This window comes from Eptatretus burgeri, chromosome 4 (genome assembly GCF_056783735.1).
Source record: "Eptatretus burgeri isolate ZD-2024b chromosome 4, Ebu_testis_v1, whole genome shotgun sequence".
Classification (NCBI taxonomy): domain Eukaryota; kingdom Metazoa; phylum Chordata; class Myxini; order Myxiniformes; family Myxinidae; genus Eptatretus; species Eptatretus burgeri.
Genome location: NC_140964.1, coordinates 89,764,784 through 89,770,044, shown reverse-complemented (window position 1 = coordinate 89,770,044; position 5,261 = coordinate 89,764,784).

Here is a 5,261-nt window from a genome sequence, read left to right as displayed (position 1 = left end):
TAGCAGCTTCAGCCCCACGATCACCGTGAGAGCTTTTCACCGGATAAACCGACTTTTCTGAATCATTGCTCCATGACATGATAAAACCTAGAGTCAAATCTTAAAAGCATGGAGGAATTATTTTTAAATGATCATATCACATTTTAAATTGAGGGTTGGGCGTTGGTGTTGGATTGAAATTACATCATGGTATATATATATATATATATATATATATATATATATATATATATATATATATATATATATATATATATATATATATATATATATATATATGAATATGTAATTACTGTTACATCAGAGGTAATCCAAAAGTTCAACTAAAGGAAGCTATGACTTGAATAGGTAAATAAGCAAACTCTCAAACTTATGAAGACAATTGCATCGCCTAAAATGGACAGCTTTTCTTCAAAATAAATAAAACATTTTGTCGTTATGAAATGACAATGAACAACTGAACTGGAACTTTAAACACTAGATGGCAATGTTCACCCACCACACATAGGTGGAGTCGTGCCACAATCTTATTAACGATGAAACGACACAAGGATGGACATTTCACGTTTCGCGAGACGACTCTTTCTATCTGACAAAGTGAAAGGAAACCTTCATAGTTGTACAGTGAGCCAGAATGCTAAAATATCTGGCGATGCAAAGTCAAGGCATGGACCAAACCTTAGGTAAATACTGTATATATAAAGCAGCAGCGAGCCATCTGTAAGCACCTATCCGTGAAATAAGACGCTTAAGCAAAAAAACCCAACTTTCATCGAACAACAAAGACATTGAAGACTCATCAGCTTGAACGACTTTCTCAAATATTGAGTTGATTGGCTGTTTACAATTCTACCTTATCCTTCAAGGTGTGTGTGTGTGTGTGTGTGTGTGTGTGTGTGTGTGTGTGTGTGTGTGTGTGTGTGTGTGTGTGTGTGTGTGTGTGTGTGTGTGTGTGTGTGTGTGTGTGTGTGTGTGTGTGTGTGTGTGTTGTTCTGAACACAATTCCATCCATGCTTGGCAGCCTGTCAGCACAGATGGGCCCGCACTGCTTGACTGACAGCAGCTTTGCTCTCAATGCCAATGATTCTCTCTGTCTCTGTCTCTGTCTCTCTCCTCTCTCCTCTCTCCTCTCTCCTCTTTCTCTCTCTCTCTCTCTCTCTCTCTCTCTCTCTCTCTCTCTCTCTCTCTCTCTCTCTCTCTCTCTCTCTCTCTCTCTCTCTCTCTCTCTCTCTCTCTCTCTCTCTCTCTCTCTATCTCTCTCTTCTCTTCCTCTCTCCTCTCCTCTTCTCTTCCTCTCTCCTCTTCTCTTCTCTTCTCTTCTCTTCTCTTCTCTTCCCTTCCCTTCTCTCTCCTTTTCTCTCTCGTTGTCCTGGACAAAACTTGTGGTATACTTATTGAGGAGCCATAAAATTCAAGACACTCACCCTTTAGTTGATGATGATGTGATCATTTTTAAAGCTTCACTTATGTCTTGGCTACATCTCTAATTTGAATATAACAATAGTGGTATTTATGAGATTCCCGAAGCAGCCTATAACTGCTGGAGTTCTCAGGTCGATTTATGGGGTTTTTTTTTTTTTCAGTCGTTACCTCGCTTTGTCTGTCTGTGAGCAGGATATCTCGAAAAGTTATGGTGGACAAAACCGATTCGGACAAAACTTGGTGGACGGCTTGGGTGCGTGACAAGGACAAATTGGTGATCAATTTTGGTGAAGATCCGGACACTATAATTTTACATATATTTATATAAATATTTTTTAGTGATTCTTCACCATTGATAGAAAGGGCCAATCATGATATACGGCATGACATCTCAAACAGTTACGGACGGGTAATGACAAAACTTAGTGGATGAGTTGGGTAGGTGATGAACAAGCCGATTAGATGTTGGTTCAGGTCTGGATGTAGATCAAGCCCATCGGTAGGTTACCAAACGTAAACTGCTCAGCCTGCAGAGGTATGCGCTCTACCGAGGGCCGTTCTAGTTGTGTCACGTTACCTTCTTCATTCAGGAGGTTTAAAAATGGCATCTGAGAGGGAGGCCGCGTTATCGTTGAGGTTACATGTTTCCTTTGCTTTCCATATGATCATTAAACGAATACAGGTCTTTGACAAAAGCTGCCAATGTCAATACTCTCCAATCTTTTTGCCACTTATTTATACATACAACATATTTGGTGATGAGGATAAATAATATTTCTTCAGTAAAACTCGTTTTTTTTTGGTGCTGTGATGACCACCTGCAGGAGAATTGAAGAATTTTGCCCCAAGACGCACTACTGGGCCCACAGTGTGAATGCAGAGCATCTCTGCCAATACTTTGATGCAACCACGTTCATAATGAGGATCAACGTCGAGTCATTCGGCTATGCGTGGTTTACAAGAAGGTCAACTTGCTAATACGCAGTTTAGTTGTGCCCTCCAAACCTTCAGAGAAGACTTTCGATGAACTCGTTGAACTCCTAGAGCAGCATTACCAACCAAAGCAATCACCCATTATGCAATGCTGTAAGTTTAACAGATACATGTGCAAGCAAGGTCAATCGGTCTCTGGTTTTGTTACTGAGCGTTGTAGAGTCAGTGAATACTGTGACTACAGCTCGACACTGTCAGACATGCTGAATGTTCATTTGTTGGCTGGTATAAATGACGAGGCGAAACAAAAACATCTGCCAACGACAGACTGCAGGATCTTGGATTTCAACAAGGCACTCGAGAACTGTATTGGTGTGAAATCTGCTACATATGTAGTGCCTGGGATCTTCAACAAACTGCGGCCTTCAGTACCGACAAAGAAGGTACTTCCTCAGCAAATTTATAAGGTCTCCCCTCCACACAGGCATTTGTGTCGGAAGAGCCAATGCAAATCGCATTCCAGTCAACAGTGCACCTCTCCAAACCAAGTGAAGACATGGAAACCTTGTTACCATTGCAGCGACCTGCATGACTGTCGTACCTGTTTATACAAATATTTCAAGTGCCATTCCTGTGGAAAGACAGTCCATTTGTGGAAGGTCTGTAAATCAAGCAGTGTTAAGGGTGCCCGGGACCAACCGCAGCCAGTCCACATCATCGGTGATCCATGTTCTTCCCTCAAACGATGAGCCCACTTTTTATGATATTGTTGTCGTATCAGCATACGCACCGGACTCACGAGGTGCACACTCGGACCCACCGCAACTACCGGCCCTGAGGCTCCTGGATGACAGATAACTCCAAGGTGTGATGGGTTGTTCAGCAAGAAGAAATTACACAGAGCTGGGTCCTCAAGTCCACAACCACATTACATACTTGTTGGGACAACTACCTGATCTTGAGTCCACTCCCTTCACGTGCACCCGAGTACTTTTTATGGCTGAGTGGAACTGTGAGTGCAGCATTGGTTAATGAGCGGGGCCAATCATTGGGGCAAAAACTTCCCGCTTATCGATTATGAGCACGCTATGTCGAATCATTGAAAGAAGGGACAAACAAGTCTGGAAATGTAACAACTACACACACACACACACACACACACACACACACACACACACACACACACACACACACACACACACACACACACACACACACACACACACACAAACACAAACACAAACACAAACACAAACACACACACAATCATCAAACATGTATTTACAAGCAAGCAACAGCTATCTTTAGCTTTTCAAGCAGGCAATCAACGAGCAATCAAAGGCAAAAGGCAAATGACTGGCACAAAGAAAACACTTACCCCTAATACATATTTCCCTGTCATACAGACTTACTTAGACAACAGACACGGCACCATCATTCATTCTGGGAAGAAAGAGATGAGAAGAAGTGAGGAGAAAGAAGCAAAGCAGAGTATGGAGATGACTCCTCCATTACCTCGCACAGCCAAGTGGTGTTGCATTGGGCCAAATATTGAGGGGGGTGTTATGGGGTGAGGGGTTGGGTGGTGGAGTGGGGGTGTTGTGTTGGAAGCATGTGGTGTGTGTACATGGCTGTGTGACACCCGAGGGATTTCACTGTGCCCTCGGCTCATGGGCCGCTGGCCTCCGGCCCTAGCATGACTTGCTCAAGCACCTCATACCCCAGCGCAGCCGGGTCCAGAACGACATGCACTCTGGCAGACAATCTCCCTGACAGGTAGTCTGAGATGTACTTGCACCCTCAGGGCATCAACAACAGTGGTTCCTCATGCATCAACAAACAGCATTGCTGGAGTATCGACAAACAACCAGGAACCAAGCCAAGTCCTGGCTTGTTATAAGCGCCACACTAAGCATGGCTTCGAGGGAGCAAACATCATGCGAGCATCTTTGCCATTGGTGCACGTCAGAGGAGGGTGGGTGCAGCGATTGGACTGTGGAGACTCCCTGCCTCATTATGGCTGTGGGTGCCCCCACCCCTCCCCTCATGGTGTGGGTGTGCAGTGAGGGAGCGCCTCTGCTCCCTCTCTCACAAACATTCCTTTGTACTACGCGTGTTTGAGAAGCGTTGTCCCGCATGACGAATGCAGGACTGCAGGGAAGGAAGAATGTGGGAAGGTAATTCGACTGGTCCAGAGGATTGTCTACATTGAGGGATGGATGAACGGATGGCTAATTGTGAATAATTAAAGAATGAGGAAAAGAATTATTAAAATATTTAAAGAATTAAAGATATAGACGGACCTTTGGGGAAACCTGGCATGAGATTTGCCATGTCAACAAGGCTGCTTCTGTTCTGAAGAATTACCCCTTCCTGTGGGAGGATGACCTGTGTGATTTACAAGGCACAAACGGGAAACTTTTGTGGAAGGGAGAAGTCATTCCGAGATTTTCCAAGCCACTGCCCGTACCTTATTCAATGCGGGCTAAAGTTAATGCTGAACTTTGCTGACTCGAAAGTGAAAATATCCTGGAGCCTGTCCAGTTCTCTGATTTGGTGGCTCCCATTGTACCAGTTATGAAATCAGATGGGAATGTATGAATCTGCAACAACTACAAAGTCACCATCAACCATTACCATAATCCACTACCTCAAATTGAAGATCTTTACTCCACTCTCGCTGGGGGTAAGACCTTCACAAAGCTGGACTTGTCCAATGCATTCTTGCAGGTGGTGTTGAATGAGGACAGCCATATGCACACTCCGGTAAATACCCCATGAGGACTCTTTAGATGCACCCCCTGTCTACCCTTCAGGATATTTTCGACACCATCCATCTTGGATAAATTACCCCAAGGTATTCCTCAAATGTGCTTACCAAGACGACATCTTGATAACGAGGGTGG